Genomic DNA, 16,855 nt, shown 5'->3' on the forward strand with positions numbered 1-16,855 from the left:
GACTTTCCAATCGGCAAGCCCAAGAGGCTCAGTGGTTTAGACCACAGCGCCACCCACATCCCTACTAAGCTGTACCACTACCCACCCACAAAATAATCAAAATACCCTTAAAGGGACTAGAGCCCTCTTTTCCTTTGCGTCTGGTCACATGGTTTCCAAAAGACAGTGACTGCATGTTTTGCACTCTCCCATGACTTGCAATGGATGTATTGAATCTGACAACTTTCTGCCCACTTTGTCCCTGTGTTTTATTCTTCAGATTAAGTAGCTCAGTGGTTTAGACCACAGTGCCACCAGCACCCACTCCAGCAATAACATTGTTCTATACTGGAACTTGAGCCAACTGCCCAGACAGCCAAGGGAAATTCCCATAACAACTACCCGGCCTTGTACATTCTGTTTTCTTTTACTGCCCTAGGATGGCAACCCGGTACAAGGATCTGCAACAGCTGCCCACCTGGTGGAAGGGGTAAGCATCCCTCCAGTATAGAAACGTAAGGAGCCATCCAGCAAGTCAAAGGATTGTAATGCCATCCCAGAGTCAAGAGCCAGTATCTGACCAGTAGTGGAGGATATCTCTTTAATCACCCATGCCCAAAAGGTATTACTGAGTATCCCCACAACATGGGCAAAAAAGATCTTTTACTACCACACCCTCTCCAGCACGTGGAAGAGGAAGAGGTAGACTTTGGGATTCTAGACAATCTCTCTGGGGCCCAATGTCATCACAGTACAGCCTTAAGTTCCTCTTCCTATATCCTAGCCAGGGCCATCTTAAGCATATCCGGTGCCATGGTGCAAAGCTCCCTCTGGCACCCCCCCCCCCATTTCCCAGAGTTTTTTTTAGGGAGGACGGCGCTTCCAGTGGGGCTGGAGGAGGCATGCAGTGGCTGGAGGGTAGCTCCTCTGGCAGGGAAGAGGTGGAGGCTGGGGGAGGGCAGCAAGCTGATGTTGGGAGGCGCCACATCCAGCCTCCACCTCTTCCCTGGCACCCTCCAGAACCTGGTGCCCTGGCACCCCACGCCACTAGCCTCTATGGGTAAGACGCCCCTGATCCTAGCTGAAAAAGTCTGAAGCCAGGGCTGTACCTAGATTGTTCCCCAAACCTGATTTTCAGTTTAGATTGCTAAATCCTCCTCCCAAATCCTTTCAAACTTCCATATGAATGTCTAGTAGCAATTTATGTATCTTTGATGCTACCCCCTGCAAAAATTGTTAATGACTGAAGCCCAGCCCTTCACCTTCCTACAGGGTTGTTGCTCCACACAGTTTGTTGCTCTCTAGATGTTACTCAATTCCAACTCCCACCAGCCCCAACCAGCAAGGCCAAGAGTCAGGGGTGGTGGGTGGTGGAGTCTAGCAATATCTGGAGGGTCGCAGGTTCCACACCCCTTGTCTGGTTCAAAGTGTTAATATGCCTCTGAAATAGATCTCCAAAATTTTGAGATCTCAGGGTGCAAAGGAGTACTTATTACTCAATAGATCTCTTAAGAAAAATTCTAGCACCATTCATAATCCTGAAAAGCTAGCAAAAACACTGTTTTAGAATTAGGTATCTATCTAAAACAACTACTTGAGATCATTGCCCAGAGTGAGGAAGGTTTTTTTTTATATAAAAAGCTCAGCTGTATAATTCAAGAGGCATTGTATAAAGCCCACTTACAAAGTGCTGAGACATTATGCAACAAATGTGAGTGTTAAAACATGTCATAAAGCAACTTGTCTCCCAAAGATAATGGATTTGGTTCCACTGAAGATAGTAATCTGAGAAAATAATTTTGCTTAATGTTCACTGAATTTGTGGGTTTTAAGTAAAAACTTTTCCAGAAGGGACAAGAGATTTTTTTTCTTTTTTCTTTTTACCAGCTTTGAAAAAGATACCCCAATTCTAGCCACTGAATCCACAGGAAACATTTTTCAGGGATGATGGGGATAGTGGGGATTCACCTAACTTGCTTCACACATTGGAAGCATTTGGGAGGAGATGTAGGATTGCACTCATTTGATCCATTCCCCATGACAACATTCTCCCCCCTCAACAGTACACCCACCATGAATGGGTGGGTACACCCCAGCCAACCATGAATTTGGGGACAATGTGATGGGGCTCGGTATGCATCTTCCTATATACAAAAAGTAAAATGTCACCAAGCAGTTTGCGTGGCTTCCCATGCATGCTGCAGCACAGAGAATGGCGGGCTGGCCCAGGTGAGCTGTTTAATGAAGTGTGTGTATGTGTGTGGGGGGGGGTGTACTTTGCGCCTCCCCCTTCCACTAAATGTGCCTGCAATGAGCTTTAATGGGGGAGGTGAAGCGCTGCTGGGTGAAGCGCTTACCTTGCACATGAAATGTGTCTTTCAAAGGAGGTGGAAGTTGGGGCAAGCTGTGAGTGGAGGGGCTTGGGATGACCCGTGAGGGGAGTGGTGAGCTGCGAGAGGATAGGCAAGTGGGTGGGCGAGGTGGAAAGGTATGGTATGGGAAAGAGCGATTGCCAAAGGGGTAGGTGGGTTGGAGAGCAGAGATGAGGCAGATTCCCTAGTATGTGTGCGCGCGCGCACACACACACACACACACACACACACACACACGTATGTACACAGATGTGCTCCATTCAGGATCTCCTTTCCCTGAAAGAGTCTGAAGGTCATACGCCAGTACTTGTAAAGCCCCAGTAGGCAATATACAACAGGGGTTGCCACAGGGGTTTGGGCAGGATGGCATTGCTTGGCTTCCCAGCACCATTTTGTTCTCAGTTACTGAGAGGGAGATGCAGTGGGGAATCAGTGCAGGCACAGTGCCAATCCAACATTCCTGCCATTGCACTCACACATCACCAAGCTCCTCACTGCCTTTCCTTCTCAGTATCCAGCAGTGATGTGCAGCATTGGGGAAGCTGGTAAGCACTACCTGAGATCACCACTGGCCACATCTGCCAATATGATGCAGTACATTTCCGAGCACAATTCAAAGTGTTGGTGCTGACCTTTAAAGCCCTAAACAGCCTCGGTCCAGTATATCTGAAGAAGCGTCTCCACCCCCATCATTCTACCCGGACACTGAGGTCCAGCGCCGAGGGCCTTCTGGCGGTTCCCTTACTGCGAGAAGCCAAGTTACAGGGAACAAGGCAGAGGGCCTTCTCAGTAGTGGCAATTGCCCTGTGGAACGCCTCCCACCAGATGTCAAAGAGAACAACTACTACCAGACTTTTAGAAGACATCTTCGAAAGGCAGCCCTGTTTAGGGAATCTTTTAATGATTGATGCATTACTGTATTTTAATATTTTGTTGGAAGAAAAAGATGTTGTGGGGAAGCCCAGCCAGATGGGCAGGGTATAAATAAATTATTATTATTATTATTATTATTATTATTATTATTATTATTATTATTCTGGTGTGGCTGGACTAAAGCATCCATCATCCATCCGATCATTTGCCACACTGGCAGGGGTTGATGGGAGTTGTTGGACTACAACTTCATGGCCCCTTCACATGGTGGCCAAACTCACAGCTAGGGCGGCATGGCCATTGCACATCTTGGTAGGAAGGGAAAGCTTACCAGCACGCCCCCACAATCCCCACCTGTATCCTTTCAACACATGAGAGAGGTCATCTGACTTAACTGCAGAGAAGTCATCCCCTTTACATGCCAATAGAAATAAGGGACCTCCAACTTCCACACAAACACAAGCATCAAGCACCAGGGAGAGGTAGGTTCCCAATTCTGTAAATAAAGAGTACAACTAACATAGGAAATCTAGCAGAGAAAACCATTTATATCAAAGTTCTCATATCCGCCCAGGGGATTGCATCGTGGAAAGTGTCGATTTAAAAGGCTTCCTGGGGAAGGAACATCTCCTTAAAATCGGTCTAGTTGTATTTATGATGCAAAAACTTGTTTGATGGCATAACACTGTAAATCTTAACCTGAGACTTGCAATTCAGTGAAACGTTGAACGAAAGGAATGTTTATATTCATATTCTTTATCCTCCTTTTATGCTCACAGTCTTAGTGCACCACACAAACCAGACAGCATTCACACAGAATAGCATCACTCACATGAGTTCTGTTCAGGCATTAAGCCAAATGTGTGAGGGCAGAACAGTTTGTAGAGGGTGCATCTGTTTGCCCTGTCTGCTCCACCCCTGACCTTTCCAATAGAGTCAGGCAGTGTTATTTTTCTAGATAAAGAGGTGCCAGAACTCACCATAAACGCCCCCCTTGTTCTATTATAATGGCAGTGGTGCCCACCTGAGAGGTGCCGGAACTGAGATCCGGCGACTTCTGGCTGAAAAAAAGCCCCGTAATCAGCCATAACTAAGGTGGCCTACACACGATTGGCCAGATTCAACTACCTCATTCCACTAGTGCAGGGGTCTGCAACCCACGGCTCCGGAGCCGCATGTGGCTCTTTTACATCTTTGCCGCGGCTCCGGGGCGGATACTAGCGAGGGGAGGAGGCACATTGTGCGCCCCAACACTCCTCACTGTGGCGGGCGCTGTACTGGCTGTGACGTCGCATGGGGGCGGTGCGTGCATTAGTCATGCACCGTCCCGACGTCACCTTCCTGCCCGCTGTCAGATCGTGGCTCCGGAGATATATTTGTTTTAAATGTTGCAATGGTTTTGCGGCTCCCAGTTGTTGTTTTTTCTTTGGAAACGGGTCCAAGTGGCTCTTTTTGTCTTAAAGGTTGCAGACCCCTGCACTAGTGGAAGCTAGCACATGGATGCTTGCTGGCACAATGGAGCTTTCTCCTCCTTCCCCATATCTGTGCAAGGGAAAGAGAGGGGAGATGGTTCTTTCTGACAAGCACAAATGCTTGCACTGAAGGAACCATCTCTTTAGTGCTATGTTAAATTCCACCCTGTAGAATTAAAGCACATTCCTGCTTCCCCCTGCCAAGAATCCTGAGAACTGTAATTTGTTAAGGGTTCAGACAGCTGTCAGGAGCCCCCTCACAAAGCTACAATTCCCAGCACCCACAACAAAGTACAGTTCCCAGGATTCAGGGAGATGCCATGCAACTGAATACCAGTCACAGGACATCACAAGCAGGAGAGTGCTGTGGAATTCATGTCCTGGGATATAAATGAAATGAATTAAAGGCTGGGGTGAAGTCTGTGAGGGCTTGGAGTTCAATATTTTTTGCATTGTTAGTTAAAGAAACAACTTGGGTAGTAGAGCTTTATGGAATGTTAGCCTGAGATACCCAGGAAAGATACATCAGATCAGTCGCTTCCATAAATCAGAGCTATGATCAAGGCAAGATCAGCCATTGATGTGGCTAAATGTAAGTTAGTTTCTTAGATCTCAACATTTCAGCAAATGTGGAACAAAGAGATCATGAGTAAGTGAAGCCAATCAATTGCAAAATGGATCAGAGTCAAGGCTGAGTAGAATTGTTTTCCATTATGACTATTTAGATGCTTGAGTCGTCTCATTCCTGCCAACAATAAGTTATTCAGTTGAAATGGAAATAAGGTATCTGAATGGGGTATACATCTTGCAACTTTGTGAATGATGGAAAGATCTGAAGTTGGACACTTGACCCTTTTAAACTTGCTGGTAATGTTGGAATTCTTTGTTCCATTGTCATAAAAGCTTTCATTAACACCGTGACTGCACTTACTATGAAAAACCTTGTTGTGCTTCATTTCCAGCTGTAGCAAACACTAAATAAAATAAAATAAAGAATGAGTAATATTAATCCATCCTTGAGCGTGAGAGAACGGTGATCACAGCCTCAAAGAGCAGTATGGCAATTGTATTTATGTATTGCATGCTGTATTTGATATTATGGTTGAGGCCAATTGGTGTTCTGCTGGCACTATATATTCACAGCTAAGGGCTGGCCAGGAAGAGGGAGGAAAGAGAAAGAGATTTAGTGTTATGGCATAGACCAGGGGTGGGGAACCTGTGGCCATCCAGACGTTGCTGCTTGTCAACTTCATTGAGACCCAACCAACATGGCTAATGGTCAAGGATGATAGGAGTTGAAGTCCAACAACATTTGGAGGTCCACAGGTTCCCCAGCCCTTCTATAGAGATCAGCTGCTCTCTTCCTAGGGTAGACATGTGCCTTACTTTCCAGAGGAAGTGAGTTGTTTGAATGGCAACTCACTCTAGGTCTGGTTGAAGGATAAAGAAAAATAAATGGCTCAGGACCGCAATACCTCAAGGACCACCTCTTTCCATATGAACCTACCCAGATCCCCAGATCATCATCTGAGACCCTCCTTCATGAGCCTCCTCATCATGAGGTCTGGAGGGTGGTAATACGAAAACGGGGCCTTCTCTGCCCCATCTGTGGAATGCTCTCCCCAGGGAAGTTCGCCTGTTGCTTTCATTATACACCTTTAGGCACCAGGTAAACATTCCTTTTTAACTAGGCCTTTGGTTGATCTGATTTCCATCCTATGACCTTGTAAAATGTTTTTTTGGGGGGCGGCAGCTATTGGGTTGTTGTTTTTATGTATTCTGTGGTTTTATGTCTTGATTCTGTGAACCGCCCTGAGACCCCCAGGTAAATAAATAAAAATAAACAATAACCAGGGAGATTGGGGACCTTAAGATTGTCCAGCAACAGTTAGCACCTGGGCAGTAGAATGAGCTGGCACACAGGGCTGGTGTTATGATTTTGTGTTATGACAGAGACCAGGGGTGGGCAGGCACAGCATCTATGTGGGACTGTGAGTGCCTGGGCACCCGCAAAATTGCAGTTACACCAACTTGTCAGCCGCCTAGGCCACAGACCTCGGAAGGGCACACTTTTCAACAGATTGGTTTTAGTTATATCTTATACATTCCCGATAATATTTTACTTTTATTTCCTATCCCTAGCACAGTTTCTCAAAGCTCAAACACATAAAAACTTGCAATGTTGCGAAAGACATAGTTGATTTGGCAACTATAGCCGCAGAACATGCCCTAGCGTCAGCCCTCGGCCTGAGGGAATTGTGGACAAAACTTGCAAAGGAAAAGATACGCAAAGTGAGATTTTGCTGTGAAACTTTTAAGAGACTTAAATTTTAAAATGGCGATTTGCGAGATTATTCAAAATGGTTTGGGTGCTTGCACCTTTCCTTCTGCATCTGAGAAAGATAATCAAAGATTGTATTACTTATTCTTGCAATTTAAAACAAATCTAGCAGTTCCAGGTGTGGGACTGTTACTGTTTTCTACCAGAAACCTGTTTTTGAAAACTGAAGTTAGCATATATATATTTTAATTTTGAGGAGGGGAGTGCAAGTATTTAGCCTTGCTTAGGGTGCAAAAATAGCCTGGCGTGGCTCTGCTGGCATACATTCTCCCTCATTACAGTGAGAGGCATCACATTTCTATTTAAATTATACTAATTATTTCTAAATTTGCATTTCTACGCTCACACATATAAGCACATGCAACTTTTGTATGCAAATTTGTGCTGTGTTTGCCACCCCCTCCATTCTGGGTGGTGAATAAGTAGTCACCTTATATCCAACTCCTCCCTCAGTTCTTGAGATTTACTGAAGCCCCAATCCAGATCCCATCATGCGTGGATATTCCGTTGGAAGCTTCAAGGAGGTGGGTCTTTTCAGTAGGAATGCTCTCACTTGGAAGTTTGCCAGCAGCAAAGTAGAAAGAAAATTGCTCTTCCATCAAGCTTTTAAGAGTTGAATGATCTTATTTATGCTATTGATAGTTGCTTTAGTTTTATGATTTAAGTGGCATTAAAGCAGGGTTGGAGAATCTTAGGCCTGCCAGTTGTTGCTAGACTGTGGCTCTCTTCACCCCTTTTTTCGCCAGTTAATTTTTATTGAATTTCCTTTCTTTTAAAGCAAATTAACATCAAATTAAATACATAATTTAATGCAAAATTTAAAAGTTGACTTCCCATCCTTCTTCCATGGTCTTCTATGCAGCATTTTACTTTTATCTATTCTATAATTCTATAATTCTTCCATTACTATTATATTTTATTTTCCATCCACTGCTCATATTTTAATTCTGCACGTGATTCCATTTAACATCTAATATCTCTGAATGTCTAAATAGGGAGTTTATGAGGAATTAAAGAACCTTTTAATGAGGGTGAAAGAGGAGAGCACAAAATATGGTCTGAAGCTCAACATCAAAAAAACGAAGATCATGGCCACTGGGCCCATCACCTCCTGGCAAATAGAAGGGGAAGAAATGGAGGCAGTGAGAGATTTTACTTTCTTGGGCTCCATGATCACTGCAGATGGTGACAGCAGCCACAAAATTAAAAGACGCCTGCTTCTTGGGAGAAAAGCAATAACAAACCTAGACAGCATCTTAAAAAGCAGAGACATCACCTTGCCAACAAAGGTCCGTATAGTTAAAGCTATGGTTTTCCCAGTAGTGATGTATGGAAGTGAGAGCTGATGTATGGAAGAAGGCTGATCGCCGAAGAATTGACGCTTTTGAATTATGGTGTTGGAGGAGACTCTTGAGAGCCCCATGGACTGCAAGAAGATCAAACCTCTCCATTCTTAAGGAAATCTCGGAAAGGCTTAAAAGTGCCAGGGCCCTCATATACAGGAATAATTCTCCTCCTGTGAACTTCAGTGTTTCATCTACTCCAGAAGGGTTTCCTTCTCCCTGTTCTTTTGAGTTTATGAACTGAAATTTCTCCCTCCATGATTAGGAACATTGGAAGCTCCTTTGTATCGAAACAGATCTGTGTTGTTTGCACTGACTCACAGCAAGTCTCCAGAATTTCAGGTAGGAGTTTCGCCCAGCTCTACCTGGAAGTCATGAGAATTGCACCCAGGACCTTCAGCTCTGCCACGAAGGGCGGAATTAGGGCAGTGCAAGCGGTGTGGTGACACTGGGCATGCAGCCAAGAAAGGTGCCTTCTCAAAGCCTGACAAGTGCTTGCCCAGTTTCATGAAGGAGGCATGAGGGCTCTGGCAGGCTCCTAGAGTCCTCCTCCTACTTCCCAAAGCAAAGCAAACACTTACTGGGATTTGGGAAGGAGGAAGGAGGGTTCTAGGACCCTGCCAGAGCCCCAAGCCTTGAGGGCTGGGAATATGGTATCAAAAAAGCCTTGCAGAGTGGCATATTAGCAAGGGCTGCCCCTGGTACCACAGAGCTATGACCCTTCCCCTTATATTTTGAGTCCCTGCTATTAATTTTAAGGAACAAAGTTATAAATTGTACCATGGTTGTTCTTTCACAATACAGTGGCACTTTGGTTTATGAACTTAATCCGTTCCGGAAGTCTGTTCTTAAACCAAGGCGTGCTTTCCCATAGCAGCAGGGGACTCAATTTACAAATGGAACACACTCAACAGGAAGCAGAACATTTTCTTATTCCAAGGCAAAGTTCACAAACCAAAACACCTTCTTCCGGGTGTTTTGTTCTTCCGGGTGCAGCGGTCTTAATCCAAGTTGTTCATAAACTAAGCTGTTCTTAAACCAAGGTACCACTGTATTGTTTTCTTGATCGTGTCTGTGAACTGCTCTGAGTAAAAAAATATTTATAGAAAGTGGTGTGTGTGTTTTTAATCAGCAGATCGCAGGCCTCCTTGTCACCTTTGACTGGAGACTGGATTTGGGGACTTAGGCATGCTAAGCATGTGAGCTTTTTCTCGATCTCTGGCATCAGCCCCGCAAAACCAAAGAAAACAACTCATCCTGCTATCTTGAGCCAGTTCTAAATTTCCCTTCCCAAACCCCTTTCAATAGAAAGCTCGCTGGCAGGTTAACAGTTTGATTTCATGAATCAATTGGATTCTACAAGTACTGAAGATTGCTTCATTCACATATCATGCATGCTAGCTTACACCAATTAAAATGGGATGAAATTGCATTCATCCGTAGGATCATTGCATGCTTTGGGATACATGTATATTCCAGTAGCACACTTCACCCTCAGGCAAAGTGCTCTGACGAGGGAAGGTCTGTTCACATGCCCTTTGGCATGTGGAGAAGCGTGTTGGGTTTGCTTTGCATATTTTGAAATATGCTGCATGATATAAACAACTTCCAGAACCTGGAGTGTGCACATGGTGCTGATTCTTTCTAGACTGTGACTGTGCATACATCTCCAAAAGAATGGTCAGCCTGATGTGGTTTGACAGCACCAGTCACCTGTCTGGACTAAGAGGGGACGGAATCTAGGTCATTTGTTCTCCCTTTCTGCCTCAACATGAATTTTCAAAGCTGGCAGTCATCTGTTTAGCACATGAAGGAACAGAGCTGCTGTAGATGGTTAGTTGCATTGTTTTATCTGAAGTTTTTATTTAGGGCATCACTTTATTGATTCTATTACATCAATTATATGCTACATTTCCAAATTAGTTAGTGAAGCAACACACACAAATACAAATACAACCCTTTGAAGCGGATGTTGTTGGACCTAAATTCCACCATCTGCAGTCAGCATAGCTGGTGGTCAGGGATGAAGAGAGTAAATTTTGGAAGAATGTTGTTGTTGTTTAGTCATTTAGTCATGTCCGACTCTTCGTGACCCCATGGACCAGAGCACGCCAGGCACTCCTGTCTTCCACTGCCTCCCGCAGTTTGGTCAGACTCATGTTTGTAGCTTCGAGAACACTGTCCAACCATCTCGTCCTCTGTCGTCCTCTTCTCCTTGTGCCCTCCATCTTTCCCAACATCAGGGTCCTTTCCAGGGAGTCTTCTCTTCTCATGAGGTGGCCAAAGTATTGGAGCCTCAGCTTCACGATCTGTCCTTCCAGTGAGCACTCAGGGCTGATTTCCTACACATCTTTAAAACTAAGATGCTGGAACAACGAGACTTGCATTGTGAAATGGGCTGCTATTTTAAATGGTATAAATACCACTTAGGTATACAGTAAGCATATCCTTTGAGCAACACAAAGCATGTTTGTAAATGCTGCTAAGCCAGTGTACATAGCCACTACTTAGAAATGACAGATATACCAGCAAAACTCAGGATGATTCTGTGAGGAATTTGCACGGGGGTGTTGGGGGGAAGGAATAAAAGAGTTGTGCACGCGCTGAACATTATTTCCAATGAATAACTCTTCAAATGTTTGGTGCAATTCACATAGACTTAGGCATGAGTTCAAATGTACAGGATGCACAAAACACCCACCTGCTCGGAATTGCTGCCATCATTGGCTAGGAGGAAAAGTTTGCAAAAGGAGAAATTCACATTGTGTGGAATGAATTACCACCGAAAGCTAATTAGAGGGGGCAGCAGGAAATTACCATTGAAACAATTGTGTTGCATGGGGGGGGGGGGAACAACCACAATCCAGTGTCCTTTTGTTCTATTTGAGCACTATCGTCTCATGGGTAAAATGAAAGAAGAAATAGCTGCAAAGGTGAATGTGATTTCCTTGCATCTGAAATGGTGTAGTTTATAGTCATAAGAAGCCGGGAATGGGGTGGAGGAGGATTTCATTCAGAACATATTTTGAAGCTAACTGACCTAATTCACAGTTCCCAAACCTTGGAAATACAAAAGACGTTTTTTTAAAAAGGGAACAGTGTATAAAAATGCATACAATTTAAATATTATGTGGGTGGGTGTCTGGGTGGCTTTAAAAAGTGATCTGCAGAAAATAGGAGGGAATGGACTTACGATGGAATGCAGTGATTATATGAACTGCTTCTGTAGATATTTGTATATATATTTAGCTCACAATAATAAGCACTGCACTAAAGAACCTGGGACTCTGAGCATTCTGCTAAAAGTGCCGTGAGGAATTCGCGATAGCAGCGGTTCGAATCCCCACAACTAGGGGTGAGTTCCCGTTGCTCGGTCCCTGCTCCTGCCAACCTAGCAGTTCAAAAGCACATCAGAGTGCAAGTAAATAAATAGGTACCGCTACAGCAGGAAGGTAAACGGCGTTTCCGTGTGCTGCTCTAGTTCGCCAGAAGCGGCTTAGTCATGCTGGCCATATGACCCGGAAGCTGTACGTTGGCTCCCTTGGCCAATAAAGCCAGATGAGCGCCGCAACCCCAGAGTCGGTCATGACTGGACCTAATGGTCAGGGGTCCTTTACCTTTACATCTGACTATAGGTGGCTTCCAACACATAAAAACATAATAAGCCACTAAACATTTTTTTGTTAAAAAGACAACCTTCCCTATGCAGAGCTGCCTTCAGATGTCTTCTAAAAGTTGTATACAGTGGTACCTTGGGTTAAGAACTTAATTCATTCTGGAGGTCCGTTCTTAACCTGAAACTGTTCTTAACCTGAAGCAACACTTTAGCTAATGGGGCCTCCCGCTGCCACTGTGCTACCGCTGCACGATTTCTGTTCTCATCCTGAAGCAAAGTTCTTAACCCGAGGTAATATTTCTGGGTTAGCAGAGTCTGTAACCTGAAGCGTATGTAACCTGAAGTGTATGTAACCCGAGGTACCCCTGTAGTTACTTATCTCCTTGGCTCCGCATAACTCCATATCCTATGATGAAAATAGGAACGTCCTACTGTACCCGCCAACATTTCTCTGATGAAAATAGTGACGTCCTAAGGGAAAGTGGGACATTCTGGGATCAAATCAGGAACCGGGATGGTCCCTGGAAAATAGGGACACTTGGAGGGTCTAACAACATCACTCTCCTCACCTGAAATTCCCAGCAACTGCCATTCGAGCTGGTGGTCATGATTCCTTCTTTTCCTTCCCTCCATAACTTTGGCCCCTGACAGATGATGTCACAGTGCCTGTGACATAGCTTTCCAGTTTTGCAACCATCAGCGATCGTCAGACGCTGACTAACTCAAACCTTGAAACACTTAAAAGTACAAGGATATATTTGTCTGATCTTGTTTTGATTCTGTTGGGACTACTACAGAGAGAATAAAACATTTGGTAAGTTTTCTGATAGTCTCTTGCATTCTTTCTTTCCGTTTAAAGTGGCAAAAGCCCGTTCTCGAGTTCAGACACGCAGGTAACATCAGCAAAGTTACACTGGAATAAAATGAAGGCCCCAAAGCTAAGTGGCTGACAAAAAAGATCACACTCTGGCATCTCTCAGATCTTACTCGCAATGCGACAACGTCTGGGGCAGGCACATTCACTGAAACAGTTCAAAGCATATGGAAAGAATTAGTCCACCATGCCAGAGGTCCTTACTTCTTTAGAACTCAAGAGTCCAGAGCATTCCTGCTTAATAAATCAGTACAGGCTATTGTGGCCATGTTGGTGCACAAACGTTCAGAGAGAGACAAACCCACAGTTGCTACTTATTTATAAAAAATCATTTGTTCACTGTCTCTTCCAACAGCATCAGATGTGCAGCACATGAAGTAAAACAAATGAAACAACTACAAAATAAAATATGAACCTAACCCTGTGAAGAAAATACAATAAGCAGAACTCCGCAAATAAACTACAGCCGCTTAAGATGAAGACTTATCAGGTAAGACTAGTTTTACCAACCTTTATAAATGTACAGTTTTACCATGGGAAATTCCACAACTCAGTTTGTTCCAGAGTTTCAGGACAGTTGATATAAAGTTCCAGTAGCTGTATGCGCAACCAAATACACCCATACTCAATACAGGGAGCAGTAACTTGGTTGTTGCTGTTGCTGTTGTTAGGATATCATTATTTTATGATGCTAGGTGTAGAGAAGGTGGATCTGACTATACTGAAATGACCTCACAGGTCAAATGGAGAGGCCTAATTCATCTCATGAACTGGAGGTGTTATGCCTTCAGCTGGCAGGAGGAAATCACAGGATAAATTCCCAAGGAACTAAGAAGAGAACTAAGAGAGTTTCAATAAACCATGCAATATTCTCTTCTGGCAAGCTAGGTGTCCCACATCTTATATTTGCCTAAATGCAGAACCTTACATTTTCCCTATTGAAATTCATTTTTTAGTTGGGGCCCAGGTCTCCTACCTGTTAAGGTCATTTTGAATCCTGATTCTTTTTTATGTGGCATTAGCTACCTCTCCCAGTTTGGTGACATCTGCAAATTTGATGATCATCCCCTCAATTCTTTTGTCCAAGTCATTTATAAAGACGTTGAACAACAACAGGCCCAGGACAGAACCCTGTGGCACCCCACTTGTCACTTTTTTCCAGGATGAGGAGGAACCATTAATGAGTACTCTTTGGGTTCGTTCTGTCAAGCAGCTACAAATCCACATAATAGTTATTTCATCCAGTCCACATTTTACCAGCTTCTCTGCAAGAATACTACGGGGGACTATATCAAATGCCTTACTGAAATCAAGATACACTATGTCCACAGCACCCTGATCTACCAAGTTTTAACTCAATCAAAAGGAGAATATATCAAAAAGAGATATAAAAGCAGGTAAAGGATGAAGAGTGGGAAGAATGCGCACAATTTGGGTGGAATTATTTTCTTGGTTACTAATACAGAGGAGATTTCATTTTGTTTTTTTTAAGAGCACCATTTCAGCCATGTGAAAACGAGACTCTGTAATGCTGCCAAGGTCAGCAAGACCAAATGAGATTTGCTTAATGAGCACTGATTAAATAATAATGATGATGACAAAAACCCCAAACCCTAAGGGGATTGATGCATTATGTCACCACTCCCTGGAGAAACTATCCTGAGTGAGCTGTTCTAGCTTGACTAAGACAAACCATGTTTCTTTGCCAGAAAAGATTTATTTGAAAAGTGTCAGCTACTGTACATGTATTAATACATAGGGTATAGGGACGAGTGAATATGTCTATTTCATGTTCTCTTGGTTTCACATTTTTTTTCAGTCTTAAATTCAGCTCTCCACATGTCCACATCAGTTTCCCTTTTAAAAAAATTCCTCATGGAAATTAATTATTAGTGGGTGCATCACACTGTTCACTCCGGTTATGCTTGTGGTCCACCAAGACCCCTAGATCCTTTCTCGCATGTACTGCTAGGAAGCCAGGTGTGTTTCCAAGGGCATAAGCTTTTAATTTTTGAGGCATTGCAGTCCTGCCAGAAAAGTCCACAATAGCTATATAAAACTGGCTGATCATGGAAGCTGTTTATCAGCTGCAGATATTCCATCCCTGGTTCTTTCCAAATCTTCATTGCAGCACTTTCTGGATCCCGTACCCCCATACATTGAATTAGTCACTTTTAAGATGAAATAATGAGGGACGCGGGTGGCGCTGTGGGTAAAACCTCAGAGCCTAGGACTTGCCGATCATATGGTCGGCGGTTCGAATCCCTGCAGCAGGGTGAGCTCCCGTCTTTTGGTCCCAGCTCCTGCCCACCTAGCAGTTCGAAAGCACCCCTAAGTGCAAGTAGATAAATAGGTACCGCTTTATAGCGGGAAGGTAAACGGCATTTCCATGTGCTGTGCTGGTGCTGGCTTGCCAGAGCAGCTTCGTCACGCTGGCCATGTGACCCGGAAGTGTCTTCGGACAGCGCTGGCTCCCGGCCTCTTAAGTGAGATGAGCGCACAACCCTAGAGTCGGACACGACTGTCCCGTACGGGCAGGGGTACCTTTACCTTTAAGATGAAATATGCACCCATTTTCATATATTACCTGGCTGGTGGACTTTATACCTTAACACACACGAAATGATTACAAGCCCAAAAAGTTAATGAGATATGGGCTGGGAGTTCCACACGCATCATTCACAATCTTCTTGCACCTCTTTTATCTAGACATATATGGTATTTATTTGCAAAGGTTTTATGATGGACTATAAAATAAGCGTATCCTCTAAATAATTTGGTAACCAGGAACAGCTTTGATTGAAATGGAAAAGTTTTAATGTTCTGATAGCGCTTCCTTTATCACATTGCTCTTTATTACAAATTCTGAGTCAAACAGGAAAGAGAAAAACACCCTACACCAATATGAGGAAATATCATTGGAAAGTATTTTTGCAATTCAAGTCTTGCAGTAACGTTGCCACAATTCATTTTCTTAATTATCTTGAAAATCGTTTGCCCTGAGTGTTAACACATTTTTTTTTGCATGGTAATATATGTAAAAAGCCTTTGGGGTTTAATGAATTATGTAACATATGTTTTCTTTTCACCAGGACTGGAGATCAGGAGTGGAAGTCTCATAAATATGGGAAATTATTATTACGATTATTGTTAGAACTTGAGAAAAACCAGCTTGTCAGCAAAGTGTGTGTATGTGCATTTTCTGAAGTTCTTCAGAGTTGCAGCAGCTTGTTCGATATGCGATATTGAAATATGACACTGATGTGTGCGTACGTGTTTGTTTCAGCAACTTTCTTGTACTGAAAGGGTGTAGTCCAGTGAGAATATATCCTGCATGACTCAATTGAAATGATTAGATATGTATGAGAGCACTATGGTGCTCTTCAATGGTACTTTTACAATCAGTGGATGTGGGTGGTACTGTGGTCTAAACCACTTAGCCTCTTGGTCTTGCCGATCAGAAGGTTGGCAGTTCGAATCTGCACAATGGAGTGAGATCCCATTGCTCTGTCCCAGCTCCTGCCAACCTAGCAATTTGAAAGCACACCAGTGCAAGTAAATAAATAGGCATCGCTGTGGCAGAAAGGTAAACGGTGTTTCCATGCGCTCTGGTTTCCATCACTGTGTTCTGTTGTGCCATAAGCAGTTTAGTCATGCTGGCCACATGACCTGGAAAGCTGTCTGTGGACGAACGCCAGCTCCTTCAGCCTGAAAGCGAGATGAGCACCGCACCCCATAGTCGCCTTTGACTTGACTTAACCATCCACCTCTTACTTTTACAATTCAATGAGGCTAATTTTAGGAAAGTTTCTTGTTTGATTAAATCAATGAACATTTACATTTTCTGACAGTGGAAAGCTGCACATGTCTAGTCAGAAGTAAGGCCCATTGAGTTCAATCAGTGTCTATCACCCAGCTTTATGTGTATAGGATTGCACCCTAATAGATTTTTCTTAGTAGCTCCAAGCTGCCATTTTAAGAAGTT

General features: G+C 43.8%; 1 long non-coding RNA gene across 2 annotated transcripts; it reads left to right on the plus strand.

Moving 5' to 3' along the window:
- Window positions 1–359: 359 nt before the first annotated feature.
- LOC308588394 lies at window positions 360–16,132 on the plus strand. Of its 2 annotated transcripts, none has more exons than XR_014008702.1 (3): window positions 360–469; window positions 13,226–13,360; window positions 15,963–16,132. It is a non-coding gene; the product is annotated as an uncharacterized lncRNA (long non-coding RNA). The 2 variants fall into 2 exon arrangements; XR_014008703.1 differs by lacking the exon at window positions 360–469 and adding an exon at window positions 12,674–12,810.
- Window positions 16,133–16,855: the final 723 nt, after the last annotated feature.

The sequence above is a fragment of the Podarcis bocagei genome, assembly GCF_964188305.1.
Source record: "Podarcis bocagei genome assembly, chromosome: 5".
Classification (NCBI taxonomy): domain Eukaryota; kingdom Metazoa; phylum Chordata; class Lepidosauria; order Squamata; family Lacertidae; genus Podarcis; species Podarcis bocagei.